Genomic DNA, 19,394 nt, shown 5'->3' with positions numbered 1-19,394 from the left:
GTTAGGCCGTTGGGCCACTGCCATGTGGGGCCAACCTCTCCCCCCACTCCCACTCACACGGAGGCCCCACATGATCCGCTATTAAAAATAAATAATAATGAAATAAAACATATACATATGTTTTTATTAATAAAATAAATAAGTATTTAATTAGTTAAGTTAAGTTAAGTTAATTAATTAATTTGTGAATTAATTAATTAGATAATTGAGTATTAGTAATAGATTATGGGTAAATAGATTAATTAGATAATTTGTTAATTAGGATAATTAAATTATCCTATTAGAGTATGACACTTGGGTCCCTGACTAAATTAATCTGACTAATTAATAATTAAACCTAATTAAAATTTTGTGTATATGACACATGGGACCCACTGATGAGTTGACCAATCAAGTGGTGATGTGAGCATGGCATCATGGTGATGTCATATTTTCTTTTAATCAAATTAATTAAATCTGTTTTTTATTCCTAATTATTGAATAAAACTTTAAAAGTTAATATAAAATAAACCGTAAGTCAGATCAAAATATTTTCAACATGAAAGTTGACGCGCAGAACGAGACGAACCCAGATACGCGGTCCATTCGTTTGTCACGCGTCCCTAGCATAGGAGACGTGGAACTTTTCCATCGTTTTCACTCACCGGTAGTAGCCAGAGACCCAGGTAATATCATCTGATATTTTCCTCACCCGTCTATGATGGATGTTACTGCGTTAGTTCATGTCTAGCCTGCATACTGCCATGTCATGCTTAGTGTTGTATCTGTTGCTGTTATTTATTGTCCCCCTCTTCTTACCGGTAGACCCCGGGACTAACGCTGCTGCCGGGTACACCTACCCTCCTGACGACCAGCCCTTTGTCGCAGAGCAACAAGGCTCCTATATCGCCTATGTCTTTCTTCCTCCTGCTTGCATTAGAATTTTGCTACTGTTGTAGTTAGCTCCTATATCTGATGCATAGCCTAATTTTGATGAACTGCTACTTTCAGTACCGCACTTTAAATTGTTTATTATAGGTGGAGAAGTCATCCCCTCTAACCCCTTAATTCAGTTGCCCACTTTGTTTTCAAGTCACGATCCCTGATCGACGAGCCAGACCCGTGTGACATCCTCGACTTTTGCTACAATAAATATTGTAATTAAGCTACAGTGATCACCCGGTAATGATGCCATGTCATCGAATTACCATCTCGGACCCGCGTGGATTCAAGTCCATCCGGATTCAAAATTTGAAAACAAAAGTAAAGTATTATTATAAATTCATGATAAACATTAAAAGAAAATTAAATAAAAGGAAGTATTAAAAATAATAATAATAAAATAAAGAAAAGAAAAGAAATTAAAAAGAAGAAAAAAAAGAAATTAGAAAGAAGAAATAATAGAAAAAGAAAAAAAAACAAAAAAAACAAAAAAGAAGAAGAAAAGGAAACCCCCCACCCCCCGGCCGACTGGGCCAAAGTGGCCCAGCCGAGCCGGCCCACCCCACGCCCGTGAAACCCTAGGGCGAGGGAGCCCCCTGCCTCGCTCCCTCCCCTCCCACTAGCGCCGCCGCCAGGGCCCCCTCCCACCGACAACTCTTCCTCTCGCCCCCCACGTGGCCTCCCATCGATCTCCTCTCTCTCTCGGTCCTATCCCCCCCCCACCGAGAGGCTCCCACCTCCTCCTCTCATTCACCCACCCCACCGACACCTCCCATCTCTCTCTCTCGAACCTCCAAACACCGAGAGACTGGGAGGCTCCCAGTCCCCCGTCGCCCCCCCTCAGATCCACCTCTCCCCCACCGGCCTCCACTCCCCACCCGACCGACCACCACTCGAGGCCCCCTCTCCAACCCGAAGCCCACCCTCCTCACCTCACCAACTCCGGCGAGCCAACCCGTCGGCCGGCCTCCCTCGGCCGGCCCCCTCCTTCAACGCCAGCCCCCCTTCGGGTGGACCTCTTCCTCACCGACCGACCTCGCCGGCACCGCATCGTCTTCCTCCTCTCCGTCACCTCCGCCTTCCCGCAAACTCCGGCTTCACCGGGCCTTCTCATCAACGTTGGTGAGCCCCTCCTCGGGCTCCTCCCACCATCACGTTCCCCTCACCGTCCCGGTTTCGTTCCGGCAAACGGGACTCCGATCCGTCGACGGTAGTGACCGGTGGGAAGGATTGAACATTCGGTTCTTTCATGTTGAGTTAGCAGAGAGACTCTCTCTCTTTGTTAACACACAGAGTTGTGAGAGAGATGTGAGATGTGAGAAAGAAATAAAAATAAACGTTGTATTTCCGTATGTATGTATGTATGTATGTATGAGATGCGATGTATGTATTTGCATATATAGGTATTTGGAGAAATACGATAATTGCATGATTATATATCTGTGGGAAAAATGAGTATTTGGCTTAAAAGTCACTTACAGGTGGGGCCAACGCACCCGCTGTCTATGACAGGGAGGCCCCACACCCCTTTTAAAGAAAAGTGAAATTACAAAATAAAAATAAAAATAATGTTTTTATTAAATAAATAAATAGATATATCGGTTAATTAGTTAATTGGATAATTAGAATAATTAGAGCATGTCACGTGGGTCGCCCATTAAATTAATCTGATAAATCAATATTTAATCTATATTAAAACTTATGCCTATGACGTTCAGGACCCGCTGGTCAGTTGACTAGTCAAATGTTGATGTCAGCATGACATCCTGCTGATGTCATAATAGCTTTTTATTAAATTATTTAAATCTTTTTTAATTCCTAATATTGAATAAAACGTTAAAAATTAATATTAAATAATCCGTAAGTCAGATCAAAATACTTTCAACATGAAAGTTGATCAGCAGAACAAGACGAACCCGAATACACGGTCCACTCGTTTGTCACGCGTCCCTAGCATAGCAAACTTGGAACATTTCCATCGTTTCCAGTATGACCGGTAGTAGCCCGAGACCCGGAAAATATCGTCAGATATTCTTCCGACCCGTCTATGACGGATGTTCCTGCGTTAGCTCATGTCTAGCCTGCATCTTGCCATGTCATGCTTTGTGTTGCACCGTTGCTATTATTTATTGTTTCTTCCCCCTCTTCTTACCGGTAGACACCGAGACTGACGCTGCTGCCGGGTACATCTACGACCCTGCCGATTAGTCCTTTGCCGCAGAGCAGCAAGGCAAGCAACCCCCCCCCCCTTGATCATTCCTATATCGCCAATGTCTTTCTTCCTACTGCTTGCATTAGTATTTTGCTACTGTTGTACTTAGCTCCTATATCTGATGCATAGCCTATTTTTTATGAACTGCTACTTTCAGTCCTGTACCTTTAAATATGCTTAGTATAGGTGGAGCAGTCATCCCCTCTGACCCCGTAGTTCAGTTGCCCCGCTTGTTTTCAAATCTCGATCCCTGATCGACGAGCCAAACCCGACACATCACATACACCCCCTTCATTTTACGACGCTACAGAGATACTATCAGGTACCGAGGGTGACACCTCGCTAAGTACTCCTGATGATATCTCTGTAGTATAGCTAGTCGGTCGTGGTTATCGAGGGTGATTCCTCTTTCACCATTCCCGATGACGCCTCTGTCGTGCAACCCCTCAAGTGTGGGACCCCCAAGGGTGATTCCTCTAAGCCCACCTTGACGGGTACATCGTTCGGAATCCAACGAGGGTGATACCTCGGATTCTCCCCGATGTTACAACCACACAGTTACTCGACCATGTTACCGGGATCTTTGGTGATTAGTTGTAAGACGGGTGGATTCCCGTGAGACTGTGTTGTTGGCCTAATTAAAATGTTAATGGATTTGGGTATTTGACCTGGGTTGGTCGGAGACCTTTTCGCACTAACCGGCTACGCGGGAAGAATAATGGGTACTCGGCGTCGCGGTATCAGCCGAAGCTTTTCAGATTTCAGCAAATGTAGCGGCGCACGCCCGAGTAGTCCCGATATGCATCGCTCTTGTGATTAAGGGATGCTAGGACGGACGTCGACCGCCCACGCCACGTGCAGGAGCGCGAAGGGGAACTGGGCCCACGAACCCTTTGTGCTTAGGAGTTAGACCGGCGGGCTGGCCTCTCTGATTAGTCTTAGGTGGGGCTGCGACGTGTCGATATTCCGAGGCCGGGCAGGACCCAGAAAAGTATGTCCGGCCAGAGTGTTATCGAGCGTGACGGGACATGTGGTGCACCCCTGCAGGGATGAAAATTAACTATTCGGATAGCCATGTCCACGGTTACAGGACGACTTGGAGTTGTGCCCCGATCTTATACAAGTAAAATTGTTACTTAACTGGAATTACTTTGCCTCGGGATTGCTTCCTCGCTGGGAGTCGAGGGAGGATCTTTAGGCGTGACCTCACTTTAATATTGCTGCAACAATATGACTATTATTGTTTTACCCCCTGTTCTGCTCTCGTCTATTGCTGCAAGACCCTGAAGATGCTAGTCTTCCATAGGACTAGGCCTTCTCTCTCTATTCTCGCATTGCTGCAGTCAGTCCACATATAACCCCCCTTCTTTGATACTGGTGCATATTTAGCATAGTTCTGATGTAAGTCTTGGGAACACTTTGGATGAGTACTCACCGCTGCTTTGCTCCCCCCTTATCCCCTTGATCCGTTTGCTGCGACCAGATGATGGAGCCCAGGAGATGGAGGTCCCCGCCGACGACGACTGCTACCCCGACGGTGCCTACTACTACGTGGAGGCCGCTGATGATCAGGAGTAGTTAGGAGGTTCCCAGGCAGGAGGCATCGCCTAGTTCGATCGTTGTATCTTTTGTGCTAGCCTTCTCTAAGGCACCCCATGTTTTATGTCTGTACCCAGATATTTGTTGCTTCTGCTGACTCGTGTGTTTATCGAGCTTTCGTATTCTAGCCCTCGAGGCCCCTGGCTTGCAATATGAAGCTGATGTAATTTTTTTTTGTGTCTAGAGTTGTGTTGTCATATCTACCCGTGAGTCCTTGGGTTTGATCGTACGCATTTGCGTGTATGATTAGCATACGATTAAACCGAGGGCGTCACAACCCGACACAGCACTTACACCCCCATAGTTGAGCGACGCTACACAGATACTATCGGGTACCGAGGGTGACACCTCGCGAAGTACTCCTGATGATATCTTTGTAGTACAGCTAGTCGGTCGTGGTTATCAAGGGTGATTCCTCTTTCACCATTCCCGGCGATGCCTCTGTCGGCAACCCCTCAAGTGTGCGACCCTCGAGGGTGATTCCTCTAAGTCCACCTTGAAGGTTACATCATTCAGAATCGAACGAGGGTGATACCTCGGATTCCCCCAGATGTTACAACCACACTGTTACTTGACCATGTTACTAGGATCATTGATGAATAGATGTTAGGCGGGTGCATTCCCGCGTGTTTGTGTCGATGTCATAATTAAAATGATAATGGATTTGGGTATTTGATTTGCGTTGGTCGGAGACCTTTTCGCACTAACCGGCTACGTGGGAAGAATTATGGGTACTTGACATTGCGATATCAGCCGAAGCTCTTCAGACGTCAGCGACGTAGCAGCGCACGCCTGAGTGGTCCCGAGATGCATCACTCTTGTATTAAGGGGTGCTAGCACTGACATCGGCCGCCCTCGCATCATACAGGAGCGTGGACGGCAAGTGGGTCCACGACCCCTTTGTGCTTAGGAGTTAGACCGGCGGGCTGGCCTCTCTGCTGAGCTTAGGTGTTGCTGCGACGTGTCAATATTCTGAGGCCGGGCATGACCCATAAAAGTGTGTCCGACCAGAGTGTTATCGAGCGTGATGGGAAACTTGGTGCACCCCTGCAGGGATGAAATTTAACTATTCGGATAGCCGTGTCCACGGTTATAGGACGACTTGGAGTTGTGCCCTGATCTTATACAACTACAACTATTACTTAACTGGAATAGTTGCTTGAGGATTGCTTCCTCGCAGGGAGTCGAGGAAGGATCTCTGGGCATGACCTCATATGAATATTGCTGCAACAATATGACTATTATTTGTGTTACCTTGTTCTACTCTCGTCTATTGCTGCAAGACCCTGAAGATGCTAGTCTTCGATAGGACTAGGCATTTTCTATCTATTCTTGCATTGCTGCAGTTAGTCCACATATAAACCCCTTCCTTTGATTATGTTGTATACTTAGCATAGTTTTGATATAATTCTTGCGAGTACTTTGGATGAGTACTCACCGTTGCTTTGCTCCCCCTTTGTCCCCTTGATCCATTGATGCGGCTAGATGATAGAGCCCAGGAGATGCAGTTTTCTGCCGACACCTGCCACCCCGATGGTGACTTCTTCATGGAGGCCGCTAAAGACTACGAGTAGTTAGGAGGTTCCCAGGCAGGAGGCCTCGCCTCATTCGATCGTTGTATCTTTTATGCTAGCCTTCTCTAAGGCACCCCATGTTTATGTCTGTACTCAGATATTGTTGCTTCCGCTGACTCGTGTGTTTATCGAGCTTCCGTATTCTAACCCTCGAGGCCCCTCGCTTGTAATATGAAGCTTGGATTGTTTTATTTGTGTCTAGAGTTGTGTTGTGATATCTTCCCTTGAGTCCTTTAGTTTGATCGTACGCATTTGCGTGTATGATTAGCGTACGATTAAATCAAGGGCGTATCAAGTTAGTAGCAGAGCCGACTGCCTGTAGGTAGCCCCATTTCCAACTCCTTGGCCGAAGTTGAGTCTAGTGTTTGAAAAACTTTACTAACACTGATGCTGTGGCTTACGGGCCCACATCTCAATTGGGTGTATTAGTATCATTTACTCCTTTCCTATACTCTCGGCTCTACTCTCTCTTCTCTTTCAGGATAAAGATTTTACTGACTCTAACATTTGGTTCTCGTAAATACTTCCTCTCGGAGAGCCCCGTATTCCAGACGATGGCTTTATCCGTCAGAAGAACTGCAGTTACTCTTTGATGTTCTCTTGAGAACTTGTGTTCATTGCTTCTCCAATTTCCCTCCCTCCTTACACCCTTATGGATGACTACATACAAATGTCATTCATATTTACTTCCCAATTTCTATTGTTTTACGAGATGCACCGAATTATCTTATCGGGGATTCGTCCATCATCAGGTGTCATGGGTTTCGAGAGTTCTTCGAATTACTATTCGATCTTCCGAATTCCTCCGTAGCCTATTGTTCATGACCTTTCTCACCTCCTTGCATTATGGATAAATCCATATATCTAGCCGCATTCATTAAATTCCTTTGTGAATTTCGTGTGATCTTATTGATTCTACCTTTGTGTGAATGCACACAATCATCTGTTGATACTCATAAAGTATCTTTCCGGCTCAGACGTCCTTCCAGGCACAGCTGGTTCTCGACGAATCAATTTTGGTTGGTTGACCAGCCAAGTCCATTCAGCTTACCTGTATTTGATCGGAGCATCTGATTATGATACACCAACCTGGAAATCCTTATTCCTTTGGTATTTTAGTATCGATATTATTCATATGTTCTATAATCCGATGCGTTGCATTATGTCTCCCTCCGATAGAATATCGATACTCAAATCAGGTCCTTGTGGGCTTCTAGACCCGTTGCTGGGTTATTATCCGACGGCATCCTTTGCTTTCAAAAATTCTTGTGATATGTTTCCCCTCACACATGATGCCATTGGTAAATGGTGTCTTCTCCTTCTGATAAGTTCTATCCTATGCCCTTGTCAACCATGCTCCTCAAGCATGTGTTGACTACTCTTGAAGTTTGTGGTATAGGTTCCTAGGATTCCCCGATGGGTTGAACCTAGGCCTTCCTAAATCAATATGAACCGAAGAGTTTTCATGAGTCTTGCTCTTCTGGTGTTTTTCCAGATAATCTTTTTAAGCTACAACATGATTAAAGGCGAGGAGTAAATGGCAGGTGATGCATTGATGAAGTGGGAGTCGACCTTGAAGTTTCTGTTCATGCCCATTGAAACGACGTTGATCTTTCCATAGAAACTTCTGTATCAATAATCATTCATTATGTCGTTTAATCTGGTATCTGTTGTTTGGTACTTTGCAACCATGGTTCCGACCATGTTGTCATACCTTGATTTCTTTGTCAGACGAGTTAAAGTACTTATGTTCTTCAGATCAATACATCGGTCCAAGCCTTAATGTTAATCTACCTTCGAGTGTTCTCCCTCGTATCTCGAGAATATCATGGAGCTACATAACTTCTTCTGAGCTCCTCATCAACTATGATATTTTCATTAATACCAGTTTTCCTCGTGTTTGAGTTATTGGACACTCAAGGACACTGATAACTAAATTGAGTACGCATTGCAATTCAACAACTCTTAGTAATCTTCTTTGCTTACGAGTTTGTACTCAATCATGTCATTCCAAGCTGTTAAGCTACATCATTATCGTCATCTTGGGGCTTGACCATGCTATCTATGTCCTTCATCTCTGGAACACATTTCCAACTGTGCATTAAGCTCACATCAAACTTTTCCACATCATATTGGTCGTTTTGAAAGGCAATTTTGATTCTGAGCTAGCAGTCTTATCAGTGATTCCGACAACCTCTTGCTTCATCATTCCCTTGCTTCGTGAAGCTTCTTGATCATGTCATTCCAAGCTGAACGATTACATCTTCGTGAAGCTTCTCGACAAATGTGTCGTGATCATCATCAGCATCCTAAGCTCTTATAGGGTATCAATCGAATGCATTATGAGAAATGCCATCCTTGCCCCTCGATGATTTGTGTTTTCATCAACAACCTTTTTTTCCTTCCCTCCAACACAAACTTCATCATGTTTTGTGTTTTCCTTTGAGTTCCTTGCTAATTCAGCTTAAGTTATCTTCTACCTTGGAGTATTACTATCTGGTATGTCAAGAATGTCGTGAAAATTGCACACGTCTTATGAATTCTTGATATAGTAACACTTCTCGACATCACCATTCATTTCTTGGTCCCGTGTTGTTTCTAACCGGTATACCGACAAGTGAACTCTGATGTGTGATTCCAATACTTCTGTCAACCCTATCGCCTTGAGGTTAACAACTGATTGTTTCATTCTTGGTGTGTTGGGTGTTGACTCATCATTTTAGCATTGGTTGTGCTACTCAATCCGTATTTCCGAGTGCACCCTTCGACCAATGTTTAATTGTTGTTGTTCCCTCGAGCATACGACATTATACCATTTGACTTGACAAATGCTATCTCCTTGATATTATAACTTTGGAAATTCATCCCTGTTAAAATCTTATGGGATTGTTGTCAAGCCCATCGGTCACACCCTCAACTTATTCATGGCACAACGTTGAAGCTCTTGAAAGCATTAGCCTTGTGCCTAGCTCATGAAGGATCTGTTGATAAAAGAAGTGTTTTTCCCAAAGTTCACGTGCACTCTTGCCGTCGTGAATATGTGAAAGTTTTGTTTCACTTCCTCTTTGGTCATCCCAATTCATTCATGCATGTGCGAAGTGTTATATGTTTGAAGATTTTCTATCTTCACCTCATATAATTTCTCTTAGCACCCCAAGCCACTCATTGATTTGATCAGGGAAAAGAAGTTCCTTCATAAGAGCTAATCCAGGCTTACACATGGAGCCTTGTTATCCTTGATGATGGTTTCCAAATGAGAACTCAGTTGCATTTTGCTGTAAGAATTCCACGTGGGCATGAATGTCTTGACATTGTGTTCATGTGTGTTACAATCCAAGTCATGATCCAATACTTGCTTCCGTAGTTCATATCCCGATAATCTTGCATTATCATCTCGTCTACTTTGGTGGTCCCCTGTGACATCCCCGGATTAGGCTACAGTAATCTCGGTACTTGAACAACAGTAAATCTATGCAAATGATGCAGCTTAAAAATAAATCAAACGGGAAAAGTTTTATAATGTTCGAAATAAAAATTGTCGGGGAAGTTCTTAAAAATTTCCTAAATAAGTTATAAAAGTCAATCGGGCATTTTGAAGTTACTACAATCCCTATATAATTAAAACAGGAGCTACATGTGTAAAAATAAAATAAAATTAACAGAAAGTAATTAAGAAAAAAAAGACCCCCTAGCCCATCTGGGCCTAGTGGCCGAGCTAGCGAGCACCCAACAGCCCACTTCCACCGAAACCCTAAGCACACCTAACCCCGCTCCCACTCCACCCCCTGGCCGCCGCCACCCAACCGCACCGAGCCCCCCCAGCCTACCGAGAGACACCTCTCTCGGCCACCTCCCACCTACCCCACGTGGACCCCGCCCCAGCAACCGCACCACCCCCACGTCACAAGCCAACCCACGACCCTGCCTCCCCTCGGTCTCCCTCGTCCCCCCACTCACCGAACCACGAGGGGTCGGACCCCCTCGTCCCCCATCTCCCTCCCCTCGCGAGGAATCCCCCACCTATCGCCCCAGATTCTCACCTCGCCCCTCGCCCTCACCCACGGACCGCCGCCGCCGAGGCCCCTCCCCGCTTCCTCCTCGGACCGCCACCACCAGTACCTCCCCTGCGCCAGGCCCCCTCGCCCGCCCGTGCTTTTCCTCCCGCTCGCTCCCCTCGTGGGTGCCTCCTCCCCCTGGCGCCCCGCCCGTCGCCACCCTCCACCCCGTTCCACTCGCCAGCGAGTCCTCACCCCGCGCCGGCCGGGCTCCTCCTCTGAGCCCTTCTAGCGCCGGCCACCACCAACGCCGGTTCCCCCTCCTCGCCCCTGGATCTCTCTCCCTCTCGCCCCGCACCAACCGGACAACCCCGGCCCCCTCGTCTCCACGTCGGCCCCTCCTCGGCCGGCTCGGACCACTGCGTCGCCGTCCCTTCTCCACCTCGACGTAGCCCTCCGCCGCGCCATCGCTCCGCCCCGACTCCCCACATCGCCGGCCACCTCTACCCCGACCGGCAACCACCAGCACCACCGCAACGGCCTCCTCACGCCTCGCCGCCCTCTTCTCTGCAACGGTGGTGAGCCACCGGTGGTTCCTCCCCTCCACTCCGTTTTCCCTTCAATCCGTCGAGCCGTCGGCTGAGTGCTCATGTGCACTCCGGTTCCTCTCTGTTAGACAGAGGGGATTAGCCCGTGAGATGTCTTAGGACAAAAAGAAAAGGAAATGGAACGTATTTAGATGTTTGTATGTGTATAGTCATGTATATGTATATATGAGATGTGTATGTATGTAGGAATTTATACATGTAGGTATGTATGTTAACAATATGTGTGTATATTGGTATGTATAAAAAATGGGGGGTAAAGGTATGTGTGCGTTTAGTGAAGGCGGTGCTCGTTATCCCAATGACATGCGGGACCACGTCCCTAAAACAGGAAGTAAAAATAAGTACAAAATAATAATAATAATTAATCGGTAAATCATTAAGTTAATTAATTAATTAACTAGTGAATTAATTAATTAGATAATAAATTGTTAGTAATAGGATTAAGAGTAAATAGATAAACTACATAAACCGGTTAATATAGATAAATAAAATATCCTAATGAGTGTATCACAAGTGGGGCCCTTTCCCTTTAATTAATCGGGATTATCTTTAGCTAACGTTAATAATAAATGTGCCTATGACATGCGGCCCCACTGGTCAGAGTTGACCAGTGAACTACTGATGTCAGCATGACATCATGTTGATGTCATAATAGCATTTAATTAAATTAATTAAATCTGTTTTTAATTCCTAAATAATAAATAAAACTTTAAAAAATTAATATAAAATAATTTGTAAGTCAGATCAAAATATTTTAAACATGAAAGTTGATCAGCAGAACGAGACGAACCCGGATACACGGTCAATTCGTGTGTCACGCGTCCCTAGCATAGCAAACATGGAATTTTTCCATAGTTTTCCATCTGACCGGTAGAAGCGAGAGACCCGGAAAATATCGTCAAATATTCTTCCGAGCCGTCTATGACGGATGTTGCTGCAATAGCTCATGTCTAGCCTGCATCTTGCCATGTCATGCTTTGTGTTGCACTGTTACTATTATTTATTGTTTCTTCCCCCTCTTCTTACCCCGAGACTGACGCTGCTGCCGGGTACATCTACGACCCTGCCGATCAACCTTTTTCCGCAGAATAGCAAGGCAAGCAAACCCCCCTTGATCATTCCTATATCGCCTATGTCTTTCTTCCTACTGCTTGCATTAGTATTTTGCTACTATTGTAGTTAGATCCTATATCTGATGCATAGCCTGTTTGTTTGATGAACTGCTACTTTCAGCACTGTACTTTAAACCTGCTTAGTATAGGTGGAGCAGTCATCCCTTCTGACCCCGTAGTCCAGTTGCCCCGCTTGTTTTCAAATCTCGATCCCTGATCGACGAGCCAGACCCGACACAACACATACACCCCCCTTAGTTGTACGAATCTACAGAGATACTATCGGGTACCAAGGGTGACACCTCGCTAAGTACTCCTGATGTTATCTCTGTAGTATTGCTAGTCGGTCGTGGTTATCGAGGGTGATTACTCTTTCACCATTCCCGACGATGCCCCTATCGTGCAACCCCTCAAGTGTGGGACCCCCGAGGGTGATTCCTCTAAGCCCACCTTGACGGATACATCGTTCGGAATCCAACGAGGGTGATACCTCGGATTCCCCCCGATGTTACAAACACACAGTTACTCGACCATGTTACCGGGATCATTGGTGATTAGTTGTTAAGACGGGTGGATTCTCGCGAGATTGTGTTGATGGCCTAATTAAAATGATAATGGATTTGGGTATTTGATCTGGGTTGGTTGGAGACCTTTTCGCACTAACCGGCTACGTGGGAAGAATTATTGGTATTCGGCGTCGTGGTATCAGCCGAAGCTTTTCAGATGTCAGCAACGTAGCAGCGCGCGCCCGGGTGGTCCCGAGATGCATCGCGCTTGTGATTAAGGGATGCTAGGACTGACGTCGGCCGCCCACGCATCGTGCAGGAGCACGAAGGGGAACTAGGCCCATGAACCCTTTGTGCTTAGGATTTAGACCGGTGGGCTGGCCTCTCTGTTGAGTCTTAGGTGGGGCTGTGACGTGTCGATATTCCGAGGCCGGGCATGACCCAGAAAAGTGTGTCCGGCCAGAGTGTTATCGAGCGTGACGGGACATGTGGTGGACCCCTGCAGGGATGAAATTAACTATTCGGATAGCCGTGTCCATGCTTACAGGACGACTTGGAGTTGTGCCCTGATCTTATACAACTACAACTATTACTTAACTGGAATTAGTTTGCCTCGGGATTGCTTCCTCGCACGGAGTCGAGGGAGGATCTCTGGGCGTGACCTCACTTTAATACCGGTGCAACAATATGACTATTACTTGTGTTACCTTGTTCTACTCTCGTCTTTTGCTGCAAGACCCTGAAGATACTAGTCTTCGATAGGACTAGGCCTTCTCTCTATTCTTGCATTGTTGCAGTCAGTCCACATATAAGACCCCTTCTTCAATACTGGTGCATATTTAGCATAGTTCTGATGTAAGTCTTGCGAGTACTTTGGATGAGTACTCACCGCTGCTTTGCTCCCCCTTTGTCCCCTTGATCCGTTGCTGCGACCAGATGATGGAGCCCAGGAGTGGAGTTTCCTGCCGACGTCTGCCACCCCGTTGGTGTCTTCTTCTTGGAGGCCACTGATGATAGGAGTAGTTTAGGAGGTTCCCAGGCAGGAGGCCTCGCCTCGTTCGATCGTGTTTTTTTGTACTAGCCTTCTCTAAGGCACCCCATGTTTTTTGTCTGTACCTAGATATTGTTGCTTCCGATGACTCGTGCGTTTATCGAGCTTCTGTATTCTAGCCCTCGAGGCCCCTGGATTGTAATATGAAGCTGATATTGTTTATTTGTGTCTAGAGTTGTGTTGTGATATCTTCCCGTGAGTCCTTGGGTTTGATCGTACGCATTTGCGTGTATGAATAGCGTACGATTAAACCGAGGGCGTCACAAGTTGGTATCAGAGCCGACTGCCTGTAGGTAGCCCCCTTTCCAACTCCTTGGCCGAAGTTGAGTCTAGTGTTTGAAAAACTTTACTAACACTGATGTTGTGGCTTACGGGCCCACATCTCAATTGGGTGGTATTAGTATCTTTTAATCTTTCCCTATACTCTAGTCTCTACTCTCTCTTGTCTTTCGGGTTAAAGATTTTACTAACTCTAACATTAGGTTCGCGTAAATATTTCCTCCCGGGGAGTCTCGTATTTCAGACGATGGCTTGATCCATCAGAAGATTCCGAAGTTACTCTCTGATGTTATCTCGAGAACTAGTGCCCATCGCTCTTGCGATTTCCCTTCCTCTGTCAACCACTATGGATGACTACATACCAATGTTTCTCATACTTTCCTCTCCAATTGCTCTTGTTTTACGAGAGGCAACGAATCTTCTTATCGAGGATTCATCCGTCATCAGTTGTCATGGGATTCGAAAGTTCTTCGAATTACTAGTCGATCTTTCGGAATTCCGAGTAACCTATTGCTTTTGACCTTTCTCACCTGCTTGTGTTATGGTTAAATACATATGTCTAGCAGCATTCATTAAAATCCTTTGTGATTTTCCTCTGATCTTATTGATTCAACCTCTGTGTGAATGAACACAATCATCTGATGATACTTATAAATTATCTTTCCGACTCAAACGTCCTTTCAAACAGAGCTAGTTCTCAACAAATCAATTTTTATTGATTGTCCATCTAAATCTATTCAACTTACTTGTATTTGATCGGAGCATCTGAATCTTATACACAAATCTGGAAATCCAAATTCCTTTGGTAATTAAGTATCAATATTTTTCAGATGTTCTATAAACCGATGCATTGCATCGTATCTCCCTCTGACTGAGTACCGATACTCACATCAGATCTTTTGTGGACTGCGAGACTCATTCTGGGTTATTATCCGACGACATCCTTTGCTTTCAAAAATTCTTGTGATTGCTTCCCCTGATACATAATGCCATTGGTAATTTGTGTCTTCTCATTCTTATGAGTTGTATCCTATGCCTTTGTCGGCCATGCTCTGTTGTCAAGCATGTGCTAATTACTCTTGCAGTTTGTGGTATATGTTCCTAAGATGCCCAATGGGTTGAACCTATGCCTTCCTAAATCAATATGACCCGAAGAGTTTTCACGAGTCTTGCTCTTCCGGTGTTTTGCTAGATAATATTTTTAAGCTACAACCTGACCAAAGGCGAGAAAAAATGGCAGGTGATGCATTGATGTTGTGGGAGTCGACCTTGAACTTTGTGTTCATGCCCATGGAAACGACGTTGATCCTATCATAGAAACTTCTCGTATCAATAATCATTCATTCTGTGGTTTAAATCTGGTATCGGTGATCTTCTCCTTTGCAATCATGGTTCCGACCATGTTGTCCTACCTTGATTTCATTCTCTGACGAGTTAAAGTACTTGTCTTCTTCAGATCAACACACCGGTCCAAACCTTAAAGTTGATCTACCTCCGAGTATTATCCCTTGTACCCCGAAAATTATCATGGAGCTACATAACTTCTTGTGAGATCCTCATCAACTATGATATTTCCATTAATTCCAGTTTCCTCGTGTTTGAGATGTTGGACACACGAGTACATCGATAACTGAATCGAGTATGCATTGCGATACAACAACTTTTTAGCAATCTTCCTTGTTTATGAGTTTTTACTCGATCATCTCATTCCAAGCTGTTAAGTTATATCACCATCGTCATGTTGGAGCTTGACCATGCTATCTATGCCCTCCATCTATGGAACACATTTCCAACTATGCATTAAGCTCACATCAAGTTTTCCACATCATGTTGGTTGTCCTGAAAAGGCAATCTCAATTCTAAGCTAGCAGTCTTATCTGTGATTCCGACAACCTCTTGCTTCATCATTCCCTTGCTTGATATCGTCGCTGAACGATTACATCTTTGTGAAGCTTCTCGACAAATGTGTCGTGATCACCATCAGCATTCTGAGATCTTGCAGGGTATCGATATAATGCATGATGAGAAACGCCATCCTTGCCCCTCGATGATTTGTATTATCATCGACATCCTTGTTTGCCATCCCTCCAGCACAAACTTTATCATGTTTTGTGTTGTCCTTTGAGTTCCTTGCTAATTCATCTTATGTTATCTTCTACCTGGGAGTATTTACTATCTGGTATGTCAAGAATGTCGTGAAAATTGCACACGTCTTAAAAATTCTTAATATAGTGATACGTCTCGCCATCACCATTGATTTTTTGGTCCCGAGTTGTTTCTAACCGGTATACCGACAAGTGAACTCTGATTTGTGATTCCAATACTTCTGTCAACCCTATCACCTTGAGGTTAATAACTGATTGTTTCCTCCTTGGTGTGTTGGGTGTTGACTCATCATTTTAGCATTGGTTGTGCTACTCAATCCGTATTTCCGAGTGCACCCTTCGAAGAATGTTTAATTGTTGTTTTGACAAATTCTATCTCCATGATATTATAATTTTGGAAAATCATCCCTGTCAAAATCCTGAGGGATTGTTGCTGAGCCCGTCAGCCGCACCCTCAAGTTCTCCATGGTTCGTGATGAAGCTTTTGAAAACACTATCTTTGAGCCTAACTCATGAAGGATATGTTTGGTAAAGGAAGTGGTTTTTTCCAAAAGTTCACGTGCACTTTTTCCGCCGTGAATATGTGAAAGTTTTGTTTCGCTTCCTCTCGGGAAATACCAAATCATTCACACATGTGCAAAGTGTTATATGTTTTGAAGATTTGTTATCTTCACTTCATATAAATTCTCTTAGCACGCGAAGCCACTAACTGATTTGATCAAGGAAAAGAAGTTCCTTCATAAGAGCTAATCCATACTTACACATGGAGCCTTGTTATCCTCGATGAGGGTTTCCAAAATGAGAACTCAATTGCATTTTGACATAAGAATTCTATGTGGGCACGAATGTCTTGACATTGTGTTCATATGCCTTACAATCGAACTCATGATTCAAGAATTTCTTGTGTAGCTCATATCATGAGAATCTTGCATCTTCATCTTCCTTCTCGGGCATCTTGAGTGTGAGGTGTCCCGACACCAATCAGGTCTGAATCTCGGGCAGATATGATGGTTGGAACATTTTCCCAATAACTATAACTTTGGCCTTTATGTAACCTGGTACGGTAATGTCTTGTTTGGCACACCGGGCCGCAGGATCTATTGTTATATTATCCTCCTTGGTAAGGTTAACCGTTCTTCCATGGGGAAATTGTATGATTTATTTTATAAGTTATTCCTGATGGATCCTTTGTGTAACTGACGTCAGCTGTGCTTCCCTGGCAATGGCTCCAGAAAAGGGCTGATCCTGCAATCTCTAGTGTTAGCTAGACGAATGCTTATAAACAACTAATCTTCTCCTGCAACGGCACCAGAAAATGATGATAGCACTCCCCGACAATGAAACTGGAAGAATGTTGTTGATGGCCCACCAACGCGTGGGTTCGTAGCAGTTTTCGAGGGTAGAGTATTCGACCCAATTTGTAGGTAAGCCAGACAGGAGGTGAGAGTATACTCTCAAGTACTAGAACCTGAATTTGTCAGATTCAACCACACCTGAAAGATTAGTATCTGCAAGCACAATAGTAACAGCGAAGTAGTAACAGCGAAGTAACGGGTATCGACAGTGGAACGAGCAATAGCAGTGGCAAGGAACAGCAGTAGCAAGTAGCAACAGTAGCAAGCGACAGTAGTAGCAACAGTAGCAGCAGAGCAAAACAAGTAACAACAGTAGCAATAGAGCAAGACAAGTAACAACATTAGTAGTAGCAGAGCAAGACAAGTAACGGCAGTAGTAGCAATAGTAGGACAAACTCGTAGGCATTGGGTCGGTGATTTGTTTGGATGATATTCATCATGCAACAGCTATAACACGGAGAGATAAGTGGCTAGCTCCCGTTCGTCAATGTGATGTAGGCATGCATTCCGTGTGTCGTCATACGTGCTTAGGGAAAAGAACTTGCATGACATATATTGTCCATCCCTCCCGTGGCAGCGGGGTCCAAAAGGAAACTATGGGAAATTAAGGTTCTCCTTTTAATAAAGAACCGGACCAACACATTAGCACTTGGTGAACACATGAACTCCTCAAACTATGGTCATCACCAGGAGTGGTTCCGGTTATTGTCACTCCAGGGTTGCCGGATCATAACACATAGTAGGTAACTACAACTTGCAAGCTCGGATCTAAAACACACATATATTGGTGACAACATAATAATTTCAGACTTGAAATCATGGCACTCGGGCCCTAGTGACAAGCATTAAGCATGGCAAAGTAGTAGCAACATCAATATCAGAACATAGTGGATACTAGGGATCAATCCCCATCAAAACTAACTCGATACATGATAGATCTCATCCTACTCATCACCGCCCAGCGAGCCTACGAATAGATTACTCACGAACGACGAAGAGCTTCAAGGAATTGGAGAGGTAAGAAGGTTGATGATGACGATGGCGACGATTTCCCCTCTCTGGAGCCCAAGACGGACTCCAGATGTGCCCTCCAGATGAAGAACAGGTGGTGGCGGCGCCTCCGTATCGAAAACGCGACGAAAACTTGTCTTTTTTTTCTGGGACGAAAGACAACTAATAGAGCTGGAGTTGGGGGTGGCAGAGGCATGTGGGCCCCACAATCCTACCCACCGCCACCAGGGGGTGGTGGTGGAGCAGGGGCTTGTGGCCCACCCCCTTAGGTGGATTCTGGCGCAGGTATTTTTGATATTTTCCAAAACTGCTCCCCGTAAATTTTCAGGATGTTTGGAGAACTTTGATTTCTGCACAAAAATAACACCAAAGCAATTCTACTGAAAACAGCGTCAGTCCAGGTTAGTTCCATTCAAATCATGCAAATTATAGTCCAAAACAAGGGCAAAAGAGTTTGGAAAAGTAGATACGTTGGAGACGTATCAGTAACCAAATCCAACCTAGGTCTGATGACCATGTCAATGCTACCTCGAAGCACGAATGTAGTACTTCAAATTTCAACCGGAACATTGGAAGCGGAATGCTAAATTGTTCCAGGTCAATTATCTAGACCGCGTGGTATGGGTAAACATCACGATTCTTCTTCCTCTTTATCTAAAAGGTTATGTACTTGATGACCTATCACGTATACCATACCCTATTTTTCCTCGGAAAATGTATACTCTAATACTTGTGTGTGTGAACACATTTTCCCTTCCCACTGGTCTATTTGACCTTTCTTGTGGCGTAACTTATCTAAGCAGTGTTAATTCCCTGCTTAGGTAAAATTCTCGGTATACAAATTTGTTAGTAAGACCCTGTTACTATTGTGGATAACATTCCGGTAGCCGCCGGTGGACGAGAACTTTACCTATTGGTCCGCCTCGTTTCAGCGAACAGAGAAATGGTTCTATTCGTTCCCCGCCCTTGGTATCGACGTTGTTGCCAACATAACTGACAGGTTAACCCCTGACATGTCTTGCTACCAAGACCGTATAGTATGTCACCCCTCTGCTTACTCCCGGCC

Source organism: Hordeum vulgare, chromosome 7H, assembly GCF_904849725.1.
Source record: "Hordeum vulgare subsp. vulgare chromosome 7H, MorexV3_pseudomolecules_assembly, whole genome shotgun sequence".
Lineage (NCBI taxonomy): Eukaryota > Viridiplantae > Streptophyta > Magnoliopsida > Poales > Poaceae > Hordeum > Hordeum vulgare.
The sequence above is the reverse complement of the archived record's forward strand: the minus strand, read 5'-3'. Positions refer to the sequence as shown.